The sequence below is a fragment of the Struthio camelus genome, chromosome 2 (assembly GCF_040807025.1).
Source record: "Struthio camelus isolate bStrCam1 chromosome 2, bStrCam1.hap1, whole genome shotgun sequence".
Classification (NCBI taxonomy): domain Eukaryota; kingdom Metazoa; phylum Chordata; class Aves; order Struthioniformes; family Struthionidae; genus Struthio; species Struthio camelus.
In genome coordinates this window covers 150,869,282-150,892,883 of record NC_090943.1, presented here as the reverse complement: position 1 = coordinate 150,892,883, position 23,602 = coordinate 150,869,282, and the positions used below count along the sequence as shown (strand labels likewise).

Sequence of the window (23,602 nt, the reverse complement as noted above, 5' to 3'; positions counted from 1 at the left end):
TAGAAATGTGATTGTATCAGGAGGCATGTGCACATGCTGGCAACTGTTATTTTTGGACAGCTTTACTCATTATGTATAGAAACCAAAACTGGAAAAAAATTTACGTGACAGTGCCCTACAATGCCTCTCCAAATTACCCATTCTGTCAAGGGCTTCTAGCCCAGTGGGTGACCCTGCGGGTTCAGGAGTAATGTCAGGACATTAGTCAATCCCTATAGGAGGAAGAGGGAGGGAAAGGAATCAAGCAGGAGTGATGATAGTTTTAAAGTTACTCTTATCAAATTGGAAGGAGGATGGCAATTATTATCTATTTACTAACAACCCAGATGTGTAGCTGGACAACAAACAGACCCATCCACTTATGGAACATAATAGTTTCTCCATTTAGACATTTCTTGTGACAAAGGTGAAGAGGAAATCATCCAAGTCGCTTCTCTCATGTCAGTCAGGCAAGCTCCTCAGCTCTCACGTGCTGTAGCTTCTGGGATGTTTATGGGGAACCCATCACAAGTGCAAAATGCAGCACTGGGCCACATCAAAAGTCTATCTGAAAGTCTAGCAAATGCATGATGGAGGCCTGGCATCACAGTCCTAAGATAAATATACTGAACCTTTTCAAAGGAATCGAAGTGCATGGCTTGAACTACTGGAATCCAGAGAGACAGAAATACTGGTAATTGTCCAGTCCAGAAATACATGGGTCTTCCTTCACTAGATAGCAAGAGAAATCACATCGTAATGTTTTGCATTCAGTGCCATTTTTCGCCATTCATTTGTCTTCTGCTAAATAATCGCTTCCAATAATGTATGCCCTCTCTCCTAGCTTGGGTCTATACTGTATCTGAATTGGTTTCACATATGGTATTGCAGAGAGCTTTGTTAGCCACAGAAGGTGCATCTGTAAGCATTTTAAATCTGCTTCAGTGTCCAAACCTTTAATATTTGTTAATGTCCCAAAAGGAGTTTGTAAACGCCTGTTTTAGCTGTTCATTCATAATAAACTCTAAAGGTGAGTTGAATGAGCTGTTGGGAATTAAAAATTAAATAAATTTTAACCCCAGATTCTGCAGTTGCAACCATATAGCAGGAAAAGAACCATCTTACAGCATGTGAATCGAAAAAGTTTCAGTTGGCCTTTCTGGGCTTCACATTCATTTCTTTCACTTGATTTCAGGAAGACCTCAGTACCTAAATGACATTATTTCTACTTGAGCATATTAAGTTTTCCTGCCATTAGAAGAATACAGGAGATGAATCTGTATACGTATTGCCTAGAAGTACCAAAGGCCATTGAAAAAAAGAAAATAAAAAGCAGAAAAAAATGAGCAGAGAAAACAAACTTAATTATTAATGCATTTATATAGAATTTTAAAATGATTCATCCCACTAAAAAAACCTGCTTATTTTTATTTTCTGTATTACATTAGCCCCAGCACCCTGGCAAGGCTCATGCTTCCAGTGTGCTGGATTCTTCACAGACAGAGACCTGGTGTGGACTGAGGTGGGGAGGGGAGAGAAAAGAGGGGAATATAGCTAGGCTTTGCTTTAATACCATGTCAATCCAAGCAGGTTCAGCTGAAGGCTGCAGCCTAGATCCCATCTACGTAATGGTACTATCTTTCTTCAAAGGAAATTTTGCATCCACCTGTAAGTAGCCGAAAGGACAGGGAGAAATGTTGTCTTCTGCATTCACGCAGGAACTTCAAAATACACAGTGCCAAACCCCACAGGCTCATCAGAATTCTTGGCCTCCCCCACTGAAAAGGTCTGGACCTCTCCATAACGAAAAAAAGAGGTAAAAAAATCCCCATTTGTACAAATGATAGAAGTCCAGGGAATGCACATGACTTGCCCAAAGTGACACAAAAAAATCTGTGGCAGAGCTGGGAAATGATGGCAAGACTGGTGGAGTGGCAGCATCCTGAAATCAGATCTTCCCAAATCTTTCTACTGACTAGGTACTGGAAATGGAAATGTACCAATAAAGCACAGAAAACCTTAAGCACAGCAACACTACTAGGCATGGTTGTAAAGAATAGGTAGGCACTGCTGTAGTGGCTGCTTGCCAAAACTGGGGGTAAAGGAAAAAAAGAATGATGAATTACCTAATAATGTGAATGAACTGAAATAATACTGTGTTAATGCCAGCTTGTTCAGAATAATCTTCCATAAGACTGCTATGTTCTTGTTTTCGTTACAGCTACAAATATCTATGTTTACAATTCAGAGGGGATTACAGGATGTGGCTAACCCATAGGTTTACAACACCTAACAGACACTATGCTGTATTTTAAGGAGTAGCATGCCAAGACCAGATTGGATCCCCCCTCTGTTTTATTGACAGTCTAAAGGCACTGAGGATACAGTAAGGTTTATGCAGTGAAGCTCCTAAGAAAAAGTAAATGGAAGGATGGAATCAGATGGACAGTAAATGGAAAATTGTTCTCACAAACAGGACTATACGAAAAAGTTGAGGGTTGGGAAAGAAGGCCAAGACAGAAAGTAGGGCTAGGCTGAAGAGACAAGGAGCAAAGGAGGTTTACACATCTAGAACAGACCCAGAAACAGTAGGAAGGGAGATAAGATACAGGGATTTCATAGAGCTGTCATGGTTAGAGCAATGTATAAGGAAATACAGTAAGTCTGGCAGCAGCAATTTTGTTGAGGAGAAAAGCAGAAAATAGTATGAAGAATGAAAAGGGGGCAATATGCCTTGATAGTGTGTATATACATTTTGCAGTGAAAGCAGCAGCCAGACTTGTCAAGGATGTGGGTGTGAGAGGAGAAGGGAAGGGGAACCAAAGCAACTTCTAGGTCCCTCCATGCAATAGAGCCGGGAACCACAGCACAAACGGTCTATATCTGAAGTCAATCATTTTACTTTGTGCTGTTCTACTTGGGGTGAACCTGATCAACAGGGGCTTAAATAATGGTGACATCCCTTCTGCTTGTGGACATCTGCTTTCATTGACATTTTAGGGCTAGAAACAACCTTCCTTGGAGCTGCTGAGGAGACTTATGGCCATAGACAGAGAAAGGCAAGTGGGAGCCTACCACAGAATCACAGAATCACAGAATCGTTTAGGTTGGAAGGGACCTCTGGAGATCATCTAGTCCAACCTCCCTGCTCAAGCAGGGTCACCTAGAGCATATTGCCCAGGATCACATCCAGACGAGTTTTGAATATCTCCAGCGAAGGAGACTCCACTACCTCTCTGGGCAACCTGTTCCAATGCTCTGTCACCCTCACAGCGAAGAAGTTTTTTCTCAGGTTCAGGTGGAACTTCCTGTGGTTCCCTACCAGCAGGCAGGAATGGTAGGACAAATAGATAGCAGCTCATGTCTCCTGGACACCACCTTCAACACTGTCTATGAATGGGGATAATTTGGCTGGTGACATCTGCCTCCAGCCCAGACAGTAATTGTTTCTGCCACTGACAGGCTGAAACATGGTGCACAGACCCTGTTCCAGGAGCAGCTCCTCCCCTCGTGGGGGTCTGCAGTCACCTGCACATCAAAACACCAGTCAGTCTTCCAAATTCACTGTGCTCTTACATATAAACATATATCCCCATAAACATATAACCAACCTTTGCGCTTGCCTCTCTTCACTCTTGCATTTAACCCTGACTTCACACCCCCCTCCCGTCTTTTCATTAGTCTTGCTGCGCTCTGGTCTTCCTTCGACAAATGTTTCCATCTCCCTGTAAAGCTGTAGAAATCTCATGTGACTTTCAGGCATGAAATCATCACTCCCCAGAGGGCTGTTAACCTCCAAGCTCAGTCCACGTGAGCAGGCGCTTTCATCATCTCCCTTTTGACGCCTTGGTGTCACTGGCCACAGGTGAGCAATGCAGCTCACAGCCATTAAAGCTCAACATCAATTCCCCGGTGTTATTGAAGGGATATAATTCTCTTATCAGGAAGTACAGCATAGGCATGGTCTTCCTGCCCAACCATTGAAAATAGACAGTTTTAGTCCCCAAGCATGATTACTTTTCTAAGGTTTGCTTAAGGGTGAGCGCTCACAGAGACCTTGCTTCCTAGACTTTAAATGGCTGTATAAGGATCAGGACTCTAAGCATGAGTTACTGTGCAATTGAGAATAATCTATTTTTCCAAAAAGGAGAATGAGAAGAGTGAGCTTCTCTCTCACTGTATAAACTTTCAGTTTTATACAATGCAGCTTGAAACCGTAACTGTTCTAATGAAGAAAATGTGCAGTCAACTGAACATTAACAGTTTTGGACATTATTACTGTAAAAATAAATAATCAACCATCTTTATCTCTGAATAAAAGACCCTGCTGTGGGAAAACTGACTGAATAACTGATATTATTGCCAAGGCAGAGATGGAAATAACAGTTTACAGTTCACAGGATCTCAATGGACAATCAACATGGTAAATTAGGATCTGACTGAAATTATAGATCCAGTAATTAAAATTAGCCATGAATAATAGAATGTAGTTCCTGTAGAACAGAATACAAAGTGCCTCTAGACAGAAACAGAATAATACTGTGCAAATGTACAAAAACTTTAATTTTTAAGAAAAGTTCAAATTGGCAAGAGATGCATTCATTATCTCCACTGACATTTTTCAGAAGCTTATAATATGCAGCTGTAAGATACTGTTGGAGAGGAATTTAATTTAATCAGATTTCTTCCTTATGAAAAGCACTTTCTGAAGATTTAAATAAAGTAAATACTTAGGTGTATGTAAATTACCATTCAGGCAGATACTATTCATTTTAGCTGGTCACTGTTTGGCTGTACTCTCTGCTTTAGTCTATTGCCCTCTATTAAAATACAGTGACTGTGCTATGAACAGAATAGCCATACTTTTAATGATTCACAATTAATTATAACAGCTCTAAATTTTCAATTTAAAGTACTTTAAATTACTGCCCAGGCTTTCTTTTCCCATAGGCAGAGGCATAGTAGCTGTGTAATACTGGTGAATCAGATTTAATAAGCATTTTGAAACAAGCATTGTTGCAATTATGCTCAAAGAGTCCCTGCCAACTTTTTGTGGTTTATATTTATTTATTTTTAAGAGCATCTTTTAATACCTTTGTTTCTGCTGGGAGGGAAATTATTATTTTACAGTGTTTCATGCCAGACTTTTACTCATGTTGCATAGTAATCTATCTCTCATTCCATAAAAATCACCAATTATATTTCAATAAAATATAGAATCAATACAAGAGAACATGATGGAATTAAAGGTATTTGTGTTTTCTATAATATATCCAGTAGTTATTATTTCTCTGTTGCTCCTGATGTTTTCAAAGTGTTATGCAAACATTAAGTGAATCATACACCCTAAGCACTCACTATTGCTCTATCCATATTTTATAGATGAGGAAGAGAGGAGACACAGGTGATCTGCCCAGTCCAATGTGGAACCAAAAGAACTCCTGCTCCCATCTCTAAGCTGATTCCACTAAAGTACTTTGTGAATAACAACCCATCTCAAGAGAGTATTGTCTTTGGATTTACCTCTGCAATAAGTTTTGGACTTTCTTCTTCCTTCACAATTCTCAGAAAACAGACAGGAAGTTACATTCTATTCATCATGTTGACAAACGCTGTGCGTCCAAATTTTGAAACATTGCTCCATTGCAACTTGAAAGCAAAGTGAATGCTAAGCAGAGCCGGTCATCCATGCAATAGTTATACTTGCATCTTGCATGAAACCATGTTATGCATATTAGACAGGCTCTGAAAGCTTCTGTTAGTACATTTGAAGTCCAGCCTCCAACATGAGCAACTGACCAGAGTATTTACTTCCTCATATAGATGCTGCTGAAAGCAAAGCAATAGATATAACATCAGGAAATAGATTAGATATGTAATGTTTTCTACCTGATTAACAAGGCACAAGGAGAATTAAGCACAGGAAAAAATTTTGTAAAATTCTGATGGATATAATTAGGAACATATTCATGACCACATCTTGATTACAGAATAATATTCAACAGTAAAAATACTACTTAGATGCTCTGAATGAGACACGAATCAAACCTCTCTGAACTTGGCTGAATATATTTTGACGAGAGCTACATGTGTTATTTAAGCCATCCAAGGCTATTCTGTGATGAACGCAAGTATTTTCAAGTATTTTGGTGGGTTTGTTTAGTTACCTTTGTCACAGAAAAAACAAGATCTACTGAAACTTAGTTCTGAAGCTTACTTACACAGCTTTGTCAGTAAGCTGGGCTGAGGTGTCAGGCATAGCTTTGGTGGTGGTACCTCTGGTAGCTGGTGCGAGGCAAGTATGACACCGGTGATTATTACTGCTACTAATGTTATTTATTTACATCTCATTTTTGCAAGCTGTACGTGATTGTGTGTCCCACAGTCTCAGAGGGGATATCGCAGAAATAAGAAGGGGCAATGAAGGTGACGAAAGCGTCCCATGGAGGAACCCATCCCACAGCTCGACCAGCTAAAGCAGCTGGAGAAGAAACGTCTGCAGGGAAGTGGTGCAGGTCTGTAGGGCCAGGAGCATTGCGGGAAGATGAGCGTGGAACATTAACCACACTCTTTTACAATACAAGAACTATGGGTCATCAAAAGAAATTATCAGATGGTTGGTTCAGTGTAAGAGCAGGAGGTATTTAAGCCATGCACTTCCTTGCTCCAGGATGTTGCTAGTGCTAAAAGGCTTGGTCACTGCAGGCTGGGCAGAAGTGGCAACCAGCCAAGGCTACCCAGGGAGGGGGACAGTCCGCCCTGCGGCCCCTAACAGCCCCCAGCCCTCTTGATCTTTGCTTCTTTCTCTTGGTCTCTACCTGACACAGGGAAATTGCATCATGTCCAGAGCAATATATTATTATCCAAAACAGGCCAACACCTAAAGAAAAGTGGAGCTACGTCCAGGGTGGAACTATGAGGTTTCAAAATCTCCTTATCATTGTATTTAATTTACTCTAGCTAGCAGTGGTAAAACAAGAAGATTTATAAACCTTGCATTCAGCAAGTGGCCATCTGGAGCATGCCGGAGGACACTGACGTGACAAAGATAGTAAATTTCGATTAAGAAAAAAAGAAGATATGAATGATTTGCTGTGCAGGCCTAGAAGTACAGCACTGAAAGTGCTGATTTTTAGGAATGTTCTTCTCTTCTGTAAAGTAGCTATTGAACTAATTATAGAATATTCTCCATTATATCACTTGTTAACACTGTTAAAGATTACCATTTTTCCCTTGGTGGTGTGCTTTCCTATCTGATTGCTCTAGAAGTGCAAAATGTATTTGTTTAGTCAGGAGGACTCCTGCTAGTTGTTCAATAGTACTTACTATGCTGGAGAAATTTGATATTTGTATTGGTGCTGTGAATGCAATTCACTTCTGATTATTTTTAATGGTGTTTGGATGGCTATGAAGAGAAATACAATAACACAAAATTATGTTTATATGTTGCCTCCAAAGTAGCATAATTACTGTAAATATTTCCTAAGATACCAACTGAGACCATTAGAGGACTTAATTTTAGATGAAGCAATATATGTCTGAAGACTAAAAGCCAAATGGTGCTGCTGTAAAGTGACGGAGGAAGTGCTGGAATATGGTTCACCGACAAGCACCAATTTATCTACCTAATCACTCCCAGCTGGACTTTACATATTTTGAGACAACTCTTAATTTTTATGTCAGGTATTTTTTACGTTGCCATTCTGTAACTCTTCTTTACAAACCACTGTACAGATATCTATGTGTACTAATTGATTAGTTTCAATTCTTCACAGGAAATACACTTGTCATGATGATCAATGCTCAGGTTTCAGTTGCCTTATCAAAGGAAAATGTCAGTACCTGATCCAGCCAGTAAATGGGTGCAGCATCCGTAAGAGTTGTCTTCCCTGGCAGGGGCCTGCAAGGTGTCTTCAGAGAAGCACAAACGTGGGCACTCATGCTAAGCCAGCGTCATGCAAGGTGTCCATGGAGCATTGGGGACGCTTCCTAGCTTGCCTCCTTCTAGCATCACTGGAGGAACGACTTTAGGTTTAGGTGGAGAGGAAAACTGGGAGAAAAGGTTGGTATTCTTGGGACTAAAATCCTGAACCCTGCATGATAAAATCCCTCTGCAGCATGTCTGGTCTTTTTTAATCAGTTGTGTTCAGTTTACAACATCACTCAGTCTAAGGCAGAGCTGGGATTCCCATGTGGACCCATGAGGAGGTTACCTCTATGCATGCTGTGTGAACAAGCTCTGTGCAGCACCCACAGGAAAGCTTAGAGTGAATTCACGTGACGTTTAGACTGGAATTAGCTGCACCCTAAGAAATGTGGAATTTTTAAGGTTGTCAGAAGAAATACACTAACACAGGTGCAAAGGCTTGATGACAAAATAGTGTGAAGCAGCTTTAATTCTGGCTGAACGCATGAGAACATCTTGTCACTTAGAGGTACCTTCATGACATTCAGTGTTTCCTAGGGGAGTCCTCTCCTAGGGGGGAGAGGACTCCGATCCTCAAAGGAAATTTTGCGAACCTCACTGAAATAACTGAGTGGCTTTTCAGAATTAAAAAAAAAAATCAAAGGGTCCTTTGATTACCGTCCTATTTTCAAGATTCTGGGCAGGCCTAAAATACAAAATAAAGGCTTTAGATTCAGAGCATGGTATGGATTTATCCTTTTTCCCCAGTATCCCGTCACCAAGCAGACAAAACCAGACACCTAGGAAAGAGAAAAAGAAAAGGTCAAAAATATAATGATGAACAATAGAACACTTTTCCAGCTCTAAGGACTCCTTAAGACAGAGATGCTGTCTTTCTATTCACTAACCGTGATGGATTCTTCTTTCATGAATTTGTTTAATTATCTTTTGAAATCACGTAGACTTATAGCATCCATAAAATCCTATAATTTAACTACACCATGTGAAGAATCACCTTCCATTTGCTCTGAGTCTGCCACTCACTTATTTCTCCTGATAACCTGTAGGTCTTGCTTTGGCAGAGACCATGAACGATCATTCCCAGTGCACTGATTTGTGCCATTTTGTAAAAATATACCACTTCTTCCCACGCCCCCTCTCCCCAGTTTCTCTCTTTGTTAAATTAGAATTTATTTGGTTGCTCTTTCTCCTATGGAAACTGTGCCATATTTTTGAAACTTGTTGCATGTTTTTGAACATCCATGTCACCCTGCTCTGAATTTTTCCGTTATACTCTGTCTTTTTTGAGATTGGAGATCCAGAACTGCAGTTCAAGACATGGCTGATCCGTGGATATATACAGCAAGGTACTGAGATTTTCTGCTTGTTCTGCTCTGTCTTAAAACTGATTACGCAGTGCAGCATTGCCAGCTCCTGCATGCATATTGTTTGGAGACCTGTAATTATGTAAGAGTCTCAGCTTGCATTTGTCAAATGAATTTCTGTCTCTTATGACTACAGAAAAAATCTGCAGAAAAATTATAAACTAGAAATCAGAAGCTAAGAGGAAAAGCAAAAATGCATTATTTTAGTGTGTTTCTTTTCATTTCATTATTTTTAACCTGATCTCATAATTTGAAATCATACTTTTTTTATGCGTGCATTATATTAACAGTACAGTGTCTTCTATCACTTGGCACACAGACTGGACTAGCTATGCTGAATAAAGCCCATTTCTTGGTGCTGAAGTTCTACTTCAGTCCACAGACAGGATCCCTGTCTCTCCACCCCTGTGCCATGACTGGCTTGACCTCATTTTTTTGGCCCATGTTCTGCCTACAGTCCATCTCTGGCTGCACCCAAACTGCTATTAAGAGTGGTTCTTACCCATGCACACTCCTAGATATGCCTGGGAACAGTCTGGGAGAGTGATGGCTGACCCAGGACTGCTCTAGCAGGCTCTAGGGCCTACAGTCTTAGATTTCAGTGTCAGAGAAGTATTTGGAAATGAGAGCAGGGATGAGAATCTGTGAGTGGTTTTACTTCTTACAGTAAGGTGTGAGCAGCCAGAGTCCTTCCCGACAGCAAAGCCCTGTTTATTTTTACTCAGTTTATTTTTACCCAATATACCCAATTTATTCTTAAAATAAATTTGTCCCTCCTGTCTTTTTTTTTATGAGGATCATGTTTGTTTGTTCTAGCACATCAGAAATCATATTGTAAGGTCAGATAATGATGCTAAATATTAACAAACGAAAGAGCTTTTGTCATATGTTGTGAAGCTACAGAAGGGGATAGGATGGTTGTAGGGAAAACAGATAAGCAAAGGTTAGATGTGGCGATAGGAAGGGAGCTCTTATTAAAGCAGGGTCCTTGTCAGTAAATGTCAGCTTATTTAGACTGAAGTGCTCTTCCTCAGCTGTATAAGGATCCTGCAGGACATATGTGAAATAAGAGTCCTGATTTAGCAGGTACTTATTTTGCAATCTTGTTCTTCTTCATAGGACTGTAATTAACTGCATGCCTTTTTTCAAGCACTTCTATTATTATTTTTATTTTTATTGACCCTTGAATATTATTCAAATTAACACCCATAATGCTTTCTTGGGTTAGTGGGCTACTGATATTACTTACTAGATGCTTAGAACAAGCTAAATTAAAAATAGATGTGCCATTCTATAACTAATTGAATAAATTATCCAGTATGTGCAAATAAAATGTCAGGGCAATGGCTCCTTTGATTAGCCTTACCCAAATGCAGTTTCCATTAGCTCTCCTTGGAAATGCAGTAGGAGGAAATATAAGGATAAATGTGCGTGCCTACGTGTGCACATTTGCCTTCTTGTTTACATCTAAAAGACAGAAAACTGTAAAAACAAACTTAAATTTAGACCTGTCGTTCCTGCTGGCACAATCCTGTCATGTTTCTCATAAGTTACAGAACCTTTGGCAAGGAGATACTTTCTTGTAAGTTGGCATTTTGAAATAATCGCCTTGAAAGGAAATGGCCACCGTAAAAAAAATAAAGTCATTGTAACCTCTTAGGGCAGTCATTCTGAATTTTCAAAGCAACAATTGCATTTATGTTTAAATAGAGGTTGAACTTCTGGAAAATTACAGTCCCATTTCTGCTAGTTTAGTTATGAAAGTCACCTCAAAGTGCAACGGCTATTTTCTGTGCAAAACTGTCCAGCTGTGCTTTACACCTTCATCTTCTACTGGCCCCACTGACTTCCTGGGAAACTTTCTCCTTTAGATACGTTTTAAAAACTTTATTATTTTTATATCCATTATCTCAATTGCTTCTGCAAAACTTTCTTAGCTTATCACACTGTGATTGTACACTTATTATCAGAATTCATGATCTCTTATAATTGTTTCTGCTTTTTGAAGGAAATTTTTTAACATCCAATTTGAGGACTGGGTCACTGTTGTAAAGCGGATCTAGTCTTCAGCTGCTTATATCTGTGCACTGCTTGGTACTCGATCAAAATATTCTTCTCCTCTTGTAGACTTTCTGATCAGCTACTTCAAAGCCCCATCACTTATATTGTCTAAAGCCATTGCTTGTTTCTTGGGGCTCAACTTAAGATTTGTTTTCTGCTATCACAATCTCTCTCATTTCCCCTAGCATTTTGTCTCATGCTCATTTTCACAGTTTTGGTTGGGTCACTGGTGGTATAAATAATATACTCTTCCTATTCATGCAAAATACTTTTGAGTAGAGATTCACTGGTACTTTTGGATATACTTCACCTTATTTGACTTGATTTTTTCTGCAACCTCTAACTCCTTTAATGGTGCAACTTTCCCTGGCACCCTTTGTATTATACTATCAGCTATTCCCTTAATAATCTTCCATTCAGCGAGTTTTTCAGCTGCCTAGTCCAGAAATTCTATCATTTAAACTCAGATATTCCAGTGCAACCTGTTCTTTTAAACAACTTTTGTGAAGTTTTTTAAATTAGGCAAAAATCAAAACAGCACACATCACTGAGAAAAAAAAAGAGAAATGATTATTGTTTGGAAGTCAGATTTGTTCCCCTGAGTTCATTCTAGTAACTTATAAAAAATAATTTGTAGTGTTGGCGCTATTAAAGTGGAACGGAGTTTAATTATAAGCAGGTTTGCTGCATGGAAGTTAGCAGATAAATAACTTCTAATGATAAATGTCTTGAAAGTCTGAAGAGGCTAGACAAAGATGATGTAGTCTCCACCACTGAAGACTTCTGAGATGGGTAATACCTTTTCATGGGATTTCTCGTTCTGCCTCAGTTCAGTAAGCCAAGCCATGTCATCTCTTCTAGCTTTAGTTTCCTACGAGTCCACATAGATATATACATATACTTCTTAATTCCAATTAATTACAGACTTGAGAGCTTTTACTTTCCTCAGCTAATCACACTCGCACAGTCCAGGTAATTTTTCTGTATGCCACAAATACAGGCTGACATTGACAATGTTTAGACTTCCTTTACTGTACAATGGAGTCCTCAGGCCATGCTGAGTGAACTGACTAGCCATTAAAAATCAAAATATTTTAAATGAACACTGTCTTTTGTAGAACTTTGGACTTTTCCATTCACAATTAGGAAAAGTTACGTGTAAAATACTTAAATATTCTTTCAAGTATTGCTGTTTTAAATCCTTCAGACTCTTGTGCATTAATCCAAGTAAAGAGAGGAAGTTCAAGAGGCACATAGACTACTGAATTTAAAGCAATAAATCAATAAATTCAGCCATTTTAATGAAACAAGTTCATGAATTAAAGACGGATAATTAAGGCAAAGAAAATAAATAGGAAATCTTAAAGAGTCCTTCATTTCAAGTGAAAGTACTGAAGTCTTGGGATGACCTCTGGATTTAATACATGAATTATTAGGAAGTTCATCCCCAGATTCAGTACATAAATGTTAATGTTTTTCAGTAAGGTACATACTAATTAGGAAAAGCAACACTGAAGGTAAACAGCACTATATTACCCCATGTCTTCAGAAAACATTCACTTAGGTAAACCCAGCACAGTCTCAGGGAGTAAGTCTGGCACACGCCGCTTTGCTTTGGAGATAGGACTTTCCACAAACGGGACACAACCCCCAGCTGCAGGACCAGGACAACGAAAGATGCAGGATGCTCTGTGTGTTTGCCGTGTCTCTGTCTCCAGCCTTGTGGCTTCAGGTCATCTTGTGCGGAGATTCAGTATCCATGGAAACCGGAGAGGTCCCCTTAGCCTGAGCACTGAAGGCCACTGTTGCTGGCTTCACTGTTGCATAGGCACCGCTACGAGGGACTGCAACAAGAAATACTCTCTTACAATATTCACTAGTTTACCCACTAGTAATAGTTTTACCCAGGTAAATAGCTGGGTAAAGTAAGCCCTTAAAATGAGAATACTGCAAATACTGGAATTCTTTAATTTTTCAGCCTGGAAATGGAAGGAAACCATTTAGCATGAAAATATCAATCAAAGTTAGGTGGAGGAAGCGTCCTTGTCACAGTCTACTTCCTTGAGTTGAAGACCCAATTTTTCAATATGCAGCCATTGTTCACCTCCTATTACTTAGCACAGGTCTTCCTGTGTAAATACGTCTCTTTATGATTAGCATCCAGTGCTCCTGACATTAGCTTCCAGCTAGTGTGTATAATTCTAGAGCACGGCTCGTGTTCCTGGATCGCTCCCCCACAGAAGAGTGTCAACAGCAGTGTGTGTATGCACTGATACATGACCAGAAAACTCTACACAAGGTAAGTGAAGAATCTTCCAGTATGAAATGTTGCTGCTTTTATAACATAACAACCTTGAAATCATATCACAAAAAGCTTTTTTATCAACAAATACCCCTCTCATAGCAAAACCTTACTTGCATATTCACCCTTTCGCCAATGGCATTTTCTTTCAATAGCTATAGTGCTTAAAAGTAGTCTTGTTTTTAGCACAGTTTCACCTGATTCCGAAATAAAGGAAAAAAAAAAACCCTCACATTTTCTGTTGAGGTTGGGATCCTCTTTTCACTTGCAGCGATGGATATTTGGTTAATTAACCTAAGATTACTGTCAAGCCGTGTTTACTTAATATTCTAACAAATGTTCCTGACTTTAACTCCCTCAGAATATGGCACAAAAGATCATAAAATTCAAGGTCTGTTCTACTAAGGTGCTTTTTTCTCATAACAGTGTTTAAGACATAACAGGAAAAAGAAATTTTTCCCTCCAATAGCTGCACACCTGCATTGCAATAACATCTCTACTATACTGAGGTATTTTTGTTGCTGAAAGTTCTACATTTACAGAAAAGGAACAAAATATAATAACACCAACTAACCAATATTTCTGTTTCTTGTACAACACATTGACTTTGCTAGTAAAATAAGCATGTATTTCATGTAGATAAAAGGTATCAACAACACAGCTTCTTCAATTTTTATATTATTTCTTGGAAATATATTCCTAGCAACACGATTCATCATTAATGCCATTAAAACAGAGTGAGTCATCAGTTACAACATGTTAAATACTTAAATACTGTGGTGAATACAATTTGTTTCTACATAGCCATAAAATGTAGATCATAAAGGACTTTACCGGTAACACTTTTGGACTTCCTTTACTGGTAACACCTTCCTAAGCTTTTAATTAGAACAATAATGCAGGATTACGAAGATGGTTCAGTGCTGAGAGATTGTTGCATGGCCAGAACAGTAAATGGCTACCTGTATACGCTATACAACCACAGATGTACTGCATCTGGGGAAAGATTCTGGTCTTTATCAGTCTATTCTTTTTTTCGTGGACTATACTGCTAAGAACTTAGTTACACTTCCAGACTTGTCCTTGGAAGTACAGAAGCATGAATTCTCGAAAACAGTGAATGGTTCCAGGCACACAAGGACCTACCCATAAAATCTGTACTAATCCTCAACAACAGACAGAGTAGGCCCACAGTCTGCTAGACAGGTGTCTATTTGGCATCCATGCCCTACCTTCCCATCTCTCCACAGAAAACTTGGGGAAGCCCCTGGGTATCGCAGTGTTTCCCAAACGTCAGATAATTGCAAGGCAAACGACTTAGGAGCACAGGTTGCAGAAGGATTGAGTTCAGAAAAGACTCCAGGAAATGTCTCAAATGCCAGCTGATGTGCATCTCCACTAGAAGTTTAGCTGTAAAGGCACCAAGCCTTTTAATTACCAACTACACTGTGCATGAAACTCTGCAAGCTAACTAACTATGTTCTAGGAAAGGAGCTGCATGCACTGCAAAAGTTAACTTTTTTACTTGGATAAAAAGGACTGTGTAACATTAAAGAAGCTCTTGGCTCTTGCTGAATCCTTTCCTGAAAACATTAGCTTTTGTCTGAAGATTTAAGCCTTGTTCCTGTAGAGAGTGAAGTGCAACCTGCTGAAGGTTGATGGTTCTTCTGGGCAGTTCTCTTTGCAGGATGGCAACCCTAACTTGTTTTTCCTCTGTGTTAAAGTAGCCTGTTGTGACCCATATTCAACCTACCCTCACAGGACCACCCAAGATGCCCCATTTCCTCCACTAAGAGTTACCGCCTCTGACTCAGTCAAAGGTATAGAAAGCTTTGTCCCCTTGCAAGCAAATTACACTAATTACTTTCTGCTACTACCATTGGCAGCATGAGCAGTCTGAGAGCAGATTTTTTCTGAACTATTCTAGTTAGGTTTTTGTCTTCTAAGTGCAACACAAACTCCGGTGAGGCAAAGGAAGTGCCAGAAATGCAGGCACAAAAGGATTGGCTTTAGTCTGCAAGGGCCTGCTTCCTTTGCTCCCTTCTACTTCAAATAGTTTAGTGGTGATAACTGGTACTTGAAGACATTCTGGCTCAAAAATACATTTTCCTACGATACGTAGCATCCTGTTTTTTTCACAGTGTTTGCAAAGATACTTTCAGTGATAAAAAGAAACTGGTACATAACTTGCCTCAGACTCAAACTGCACAGAAGAGAACTACACTGTCAAATACAAAAATGTCAGTGAATAGCTCCCAGTGAACCCAATGCTAGAAAACAGGCAGGCTTTGCCTGCTGGTATGGATGACATGCACAGATTGCAACTAGAAATTTTTCTCTCTCTTCACAAATGATATGAATACAAAAGGAACCTCATTGACAGTTACAGACAGAGATTATTCTTTCACTTCAGGAGACTCTGTTGAGTACCTTTAAAGTTACTACCATCTTCAGCAAAGTTGTATTTTCTCAGGCTGAACTTTCACCTGAGCTCATAAAATAAGCCATAGCAAACTACAGGAAGAGCCAGAAAGAAAGAAAGTAGAAAAAACATTCCCTGTTTTGGCAGAATATGGCACTGATGCTTTGGAAAGTACAAATTTTTCTAGAATTGCTATAGAACTTATTCTATAGGCTGAACTTGTGCTAGGGAAAGGAAATGTGACCCTTTTTTGTCAATTCCATTTCCTGGTTGAGATATTACAACATGATACTCCTAAAAACAAATTTTCTGACAGTTTTTTTCCTAAGTATACTAATACCAATTTGTTAACAAAGTTCCAGGTTTGGCAGATAACATAGCACCTAATAAAAGGACTCTTCAGCTTCTGGTAGATTTGATTTTATTTCAGGTCCTATTTTACTCCTTATTCCTTTGCATTGCTGTTGTGTATGTGTAGGGTGAGATTCGATTTACATTGAATTCTGGTGTATACATGTGCACTACCTGTCTCAGCTCCTACTACAGTGAATGAAACTCTTGCCAGTCCAGTTGATGGACACTGAAGTGATTCAGATGATCATTCATTACTATTTCCATAACACTAAGTGTCCATGGTAGGAGGAGCTGCATCACTTCCTCGGCTCTTCTATCTAGATCTCTGTGGACCACAGTGGGCAATTAAGCACATAGCACACAGGTAAACATCCACTAGTAGACACCTACATTTTTGTATCATGATTTGCTGGGTGATCCTCAGACCTGTGTGTTCAATACTGAGTAAACCAGTGAAGCAATTCCCAGGGGCACTATTCTCTGTCTTCCTCTCCTCTAGCTGTAGTCATCTAAAAATTGTGTGCCAATCTCTTCTCTAGAGTCCAAACTCTTCTATAGCTCATGGAGAGGGAGGTGATTCCAGGCAGGGAAGCAGCTCAGTGTTCTGACATTTCTACTCCGGTGTAACGAGTCACCTCCTAGAGGTGCTCATTGCTTTCCATAACCTCTAGAAGGATTCCCAGACACCCAGCTTTGACCTTATAACTAAATTAAAGGCCAGCATGATGAAACTCACCCTATGCCAGACTATCTGAAGCAATATACCAGCATTAGCTACAAGAACGTCACCGTCTCTGGTGACAAAAGCATTAGTTGAGTGGAAGGAGATCTTCCAAGACTTCAAAGCCAGCCCCTTTCTGCTGTGTCTCTGGGCTGTTGGAAGTATATCCCTTTGCTCATCTCTCAGTGATGGCTGCGCCAGCTGCCAAAGGCTATTGACATTACTCTGGGGAATCTGCCACACGCAAAGTGGCCGAGGCTGAGGAGCAGCAGGGAGGTCCCGTCATCGCCTAGGTCTTTGGTTTCAGCAGCTAAAGCACCTATGTGTGGTGGACTTGGCAGCACCCGAATGGAAGATACTACATAAATATGAAAGTTCTTCACACATTAAAAGCAGGATAATTAGTCCCAGGGAAAAGAATCTGACCCCAATGCACTCTGAAGTCAGCTCAGTGGCCGTGCTTATGTCAAAAACAATTTCAGTCTTCTCCCTGCTCCTCTGCAACCCAAATGGTCTCTAGGTAACACAGCTAGCAAACAGGAATTGGTAGCGTTTGTCCTCCACACGCATCTCCCGCTTTCAGTACTAAATTAAAAGACTCATTTTTTCTGTAGTCACAAAATGATAAAACAGTGTAAAAGAGCTACTGTGACAAGGGAAACATGTAAGGTTTCTTCTATTGATTCTTTATGTAGGGATATCTACGTAATACACATTGATAATGATCCCTTGCACAGAATATACTGATCAGAACATGAAATATAATTAGATGCTTCTCAAATGCCATGCACACCTATAAAGCTAAAGAGAAAAAGATACTGCAGACAGATGTATAGTTCAGATGTATAATACCACAGCTTTGAGATCTGTGGTTGTATTAGCTGTATTTACATCCTGTAAGCAGTCTTTGCTGTTAAGTATATTCAATGCCAGCATTTCTCAATATTCATTAAACCTACAAAATAAATGTGAAGAATTAAAATTGGATAATCTCACTCTCCTGCCATCTGTTCCTCAACCTGAAAGTATGAGAGCAGTGTGCTATTTTTTTTCTCAAATACTTATGACAGACAACAAGCCACTATAGCACTTTAGGCACACAAGTTTCGGAATAGTGCCCAAATCAGACTATTTATATCATTGAAACAGTTGTAAATGCAACAAGAAAATAGAGAAGTACTTTCTGTTAAACATATCCAAAGTACCATTAGAAACTGTCTATTTGTTACTGACAAAACTGACCACTGGAGGGCAGCGAATTTGTTATTGTAGAAATAGTACTGTATTTTCCTGCCAGACGGTAAAGGAAGGCTGGCTCAGAGACAGGACTTGGCACACCTCTTCCAGGTCTGCGTATCCTTAGAATGGTTTAGTCCAATGTAAATCTGAGAGAGATTGTTTAAACATTTCATCAAAAGATATTTGTAAAGAATATGTTACAAACAAAATGAATACTAACAAAAATGAAAGGGTGTTGATATAACATTAAGGTTCTTAATTAATCTGCATGAAATGAAATTGCATGGCCTAGTTATTGTCTTCTTGTAGTTGTTTGGTTAAATCAATGCAGCCAGAGTGATTCTTTTCGAACTTTTTGATAGAAATTTTCCTTAAAAAGCTTAATGGAAGAATTCAGTTTAAAAATGAAGACGCCTAAATATTCACCTCAATTTCCTTAGTAAGAAACATTGATCATCATTGAATATCTTTAATAACTTTTAGAACTAACTTCAGACTTGTGAACCTCAGTACAAGCCATTGATATTAACCTTCTGTATCACCTCAGAAAGGAACGGGAGGGAAAGGAATATTGCATTTCTGAAGCAATTATCCAAAGGCATAATTAAAATGAAGGTAAAGCCAAAGTACAGATAAACATTTTCCTGTCTAGCAAAGGTAAACCAGGTCATCAGTAGCATATGACAATACCTCTAGAGATCTACCTCCTGATAGAAATTCAGCTCTGAACACAGGGTCAATAAAAGTCTAATTTTAGTACAGAAGCCACTTTTTTTTTTTTTTTCAGATACAGACTGAATCAAGGCTAAAGTGGCACAGAGGCCATCTTTGTATTCTCCTTTCTGAGCTGTCATAGCTGCAGATCTCATTATTGCTGTAAAGGATCACCTTTGCTGAGGGCTGAATTTCATCCTAATTTAGAGATGCCACTCCTTGCTCTAGAGATGCAAAAAGGTACAAGATGACTGTCACGAAGGGTTAGTGACCCCTATTAAAACAAATAGACTATGCTGGGTACTTGGAATTCCCAGTAACTTTTGCGATTTCTTTTAAAGTGAGATTCACTTTTTGATCTCTGCAAAATCTTTTTCTGAGCTCTATAAATCCTTAGTATCGTAACGGTCACATAAGATTAACTGCACTGAGGCCAAGACGGAGCAGTTGCAATTACTGGGAACCACCTGGTAAGAAAGATTAATAGGAACAGCTAAGGGAAGGCATATAGGACTGCAATCAAACAAAGAAAAATATTGTTTCAGGGGTATATATGGCAGAGAATCTCTTCCTGGGTTCCCAGTCGATGTCTGCCTTTGCCTACCTACTCATACAAAGGCAGCAAATTAATTTGTGGCTATTAATTACTGATTACATTTCACGTGCAAATTCATCCTTTCTCCTTACAAAGAAATATATTAAAATATTTGTTCTCATATTTTTTTTTAATGTTTAGGATAGATTTTCTGCAGCTTTCCTTTAAAGCTACAATCTATAGTAGTTTAAGGTAATTTTAAACCATGTCTGATGGATGCTTAAATGATGAAGTGCAAAGATTCAGAACAGACTTGGCAGCACATCAGTATTTTTTAAAGAGGTTCACAAGAAATCTGCTCCATTAAATGATTTACAAAGAAAATGAAAGGTCAAGGAGTTTGTCCCTATTGCCTCCCTGTAGTCTGAAGGGCTATTATGCTCTGAAGTCTCAGGCAAGTAAAAACAAAGCCAAACCAAACTGTGCTGCAGCTAATTGTGCCTCAAGGCATTTGTTAAAGGTTATGGCTGGAGCTGGACAGGAACTGCAACAGCTGATGAGAAATCCACCCCTCCTTTGTGCACCATGGGGATGGCAGGCACCGGAGGTGAACTTTGCAAGTTGACCTGCAAACTGTTGAGCATTTTATTCTTTACACAACAACCACAAGAAGAAGAAATCTCCTGTGTGAAGAAGGGGCCCAGATAAACTTAATTACTAGCACATTTCAAATTCTGGGCTAAGGCACATTGCTGTATATTTTGATAGCATCTAAAACATAAAAGACAGGGAAGCTTATTTGAGGGAGCACAAATTACTGGAAGAATACACTGTGTTCTGGCATGTTTTAATTCTCCTGTGAGGCATTCGGCATACACACCGTGAGTCACTTTTCATGGCAAGATCTAGAGTAATACTGTAAGGTAGATTGCTCCTGTGACAAAAATGGTCATTTAATTGCGTTGTCTGTTTGTAGTTTGTGGTGCATGGAGGCTGTTCTTATGTGTGTGTGTCCATCTGTGTGCCCATGGCGGGGATTTTGACTCCCCAGGAGTCTTACAATAAGATCACTGTATATATTTGCTCGAAGTATTGTCATCCTGTGCAGCAGCAGATAAGCTGAAATGCCAAAAGCAGCTACCCCATTTCTTCAGGTAATCTGCCCACCCCTCACCCTCACCACAGCAGGGATGTTTGAGAGGATTGTGCGTCCATCCTGAACCTCCATAGTTTTTCTCTCCGTCCTTTATTGTAGCTGAAATGTTATAGTCCACTGGGCTGTAAATATGGCAGCGCAGATGCAGCCCTATGGTCTGATCAGATGTCCCCTCTAAGGGAACTGTAGTCTGCAGAGAAGAGACAGCAGGAGTGTGATAGGGGAAAACATACAGGAGCTGCATTACCAGCTCAGCTAAGGCTTGTTTGCTTGACACCATGAAACCTTTCCAGGCAGAGCAGACACCATAGGAAAAATTAAGGATTTGACTCATGTGTTGCTGCTACTGCACCCTCAGGGAGTAACTTACAGCCACCCAAGAGATCTTAATTAGGTCCAAGGACTTACTGAGTCCTTGAGTGGGAAGGAGCAGAAAATAGTTACAACATCACATTTGTTTCCCCCACGCCCCTTGGGGTTTGAGGTCAATTAACAAAAATGTCCAATTGCACATTTCGTTCTGGTACCTTTCAGCAGTGTTCAGGCATGATGTCGCCAGGCTGGCCCCAAAGGTTCCTGCTACAGCCCTTTGAAATCACTTGCCAAACAAGGTGAATAGCTATCCAGATAACCTGCAGTGCTGTGGAAAGCTAATCCATGCCCGCATCATTCTGTGAATGCTTTACGTGCTTTAACAGGTATTATGAAAGTCAGTATCTAAAGAGGACGCCATTGCCACATATTTTCATGCCATTAAGAGCAATTATTTTGATTTGTAGATTACTTTTATTTCTCTTGCACTTCATGGTAAAGCAAGTCGTGGACTCTCAGGGTCTGCACAGATGACATGATGCAACTTGTTTCCTGTAGGCCCCAGTGGTGGTTAAATTCAGAGAAAGTAGGCATTAAAAATAATGAAATCCAGGGTAGGATATTGATAAAGGAAGAGACACTATTCTCAGTAAGGCGGATAAGATCTCTGGATTTTGCCAAAAGGCAATGAGACGGAAATGACCAAGGGTGAAATCCATCTTACTTAACTGTAGTGCTCAAAAAGGCATTTGGTCTAAGCTGGAATGCAGCTGCCGTTAATGGAGAGAAGGCTTCTTCAAAAGGCAGAGATCAATGCCTTCATCAGATCATGTATTGGATAGACCAGACAAATTACCTGTTGAATGTGCCTTTTCTTCCCTATAGATGGTAGCAGAAACTCATGACCAGTTGCCTAACTTCTAAGAAAGTTAAAGGGTCCTCCCAGAACCCCCAGCATCCTAGAAAAGAGCGTGTACACATTGATTTAGAGTAATAGTCTCCAAAGATGTAGTTGTTTATGCTTCATTTCTAAGGATGGTTTGGGTAGTAAACCATATCACGGCCTTGTAAATTAAGGGGTTAAGGCTCCTATATGCCTTTGAAAGTGGGATTCAAGCTTCTAAATCACTTGGGCCTTTCGGACATTACAGCTACTTCCTTAAGAAGTTGAAGTTAATGGCCCTTACACTATACTGCAGCAGCTTCAAATTATACATTGAATAATCTCATAATTTTAAAAGTTAAATGAAGGATGAGTTTTTGTTGTAACCTGGATTCCAACACAGAATCTATTTCTTGACTAAAACAGTTTCGTAAATTTCAGATAAATTTATCAGAAGAGAATTTCAAGGTTAAGTAATATTCTCTGTAATTCCCATTTTTTATGAAATCAGGTACCTTTTGGAATGGCACTACCGTGCATTCTGAAACTCTTCTCCTTTCCCCCCATTCCCGTACCTGTAGAGGAACAGGGTATCATTAGCTCCTTTATTCCTCTACAACAAAAGTTCTCAACTCCAAGGCATTCATTTTTGAATTGTGCAAGCCTGTATTCCAGTCTGTGGAGTCAGATACGGACTACGGTTTGTGTAGCCCATTTCAGGAACCTTCTGGTAGGAGTTCAGTTTTTTTGCACATGTAGCGGGAAGGGGATAATCATCAAGCTAATCATTAGGGATTTTAGCTAAGGGAGGTTGTACAGAAAGACATAGAGTCAAGGAATTTCTCTTTTCACAGTTTCACCCCACTGAAAATCAGAAATAACTGTTTTTAAAAACTTCTATTTTTATTTCTGGGGAGGTATCTCTTCTAACTCCCAGCAGCCCTTTGGAAAGGACTCAGAGTCTGCAGTAGAAGCGTCAGATCTCATGCGTTGTCGAGAAGGATTTAAAGTCTCATAGCTTTGCTGGCTGCCACTTTAGCTGTCGCCAGAAACTGGAGCCAAAGCAGCTACATCTGACATTAAATGATAACACAACTTGATGAAGACAGGCCGCGCCGAAGCTTGCATTCTTTATGAATAACACTTATATGTACTAGAGTTATGTATGCCCCAGCAAGAAAGATTCAAAAGCACTTCTTCACAAGGAGTTGTCTCCAGTTTTACGAGCCTCAAGCATTGCCAGGCTGTTTGCAGTTTATGTTTTAATTCAGCAGCACTGAACAGTAAGTGCTTTCTGCAGCTGCTGGCTGAGAATGCACAGTGAGAGTGTGGTACAAGGGCTGAATGTTGCACGTCTTTCTTTACTTGTAGGATTAACATTCTGAAAATGATGTCAGACATTGCAATCTGTTAGGTTTTCCAAGTCCTGCAATCAGAGACTGAAAAGAATGAAAAAAAAATAGAAAAACATGAAAACAAAGCAAAAGATAAATAATGATACTGCTCACATATATAGACCAGATGAGCCTGAATAGAGATATAATTAGAAATCATACATATTTTCAAATACAAATGGAAATGGAAAGAGGTCAGGATAAACGAAGAAAACAAAATAAGAGCAATCACACTATTA

General features: G+C 39.6%; 1 long non-coding RNA gene across 2 annotated transcripts in view; it reads left to right on the top strand.

The window, feature by feature from the left end:
* LOC138066076 (uncharacterized) overlaps positions 1-9,277 on the top strand; it is a 91,512-nt gene extending 82,235 nt beyond the window's left edge. The window contains exons 2-4 of one of the 2 annotated variants that reach the window (XR_011139287.1): positions 5,362-7,662; positions 7,755-8,041; positions 9,195-9,277. This is a non-coding gene — a long non-coding RNA (uncharacterized lncRNA). Of the gene's footprint in view, positions 1-5,361; positions 8,042-9,194 lie in introns of both variants that reach the window. The other variant, XR_011139286.1, reaches the window with a different exon arrangement.
* Positions 9,278-23,602: the final 14,325 nt, after the last annotated feature.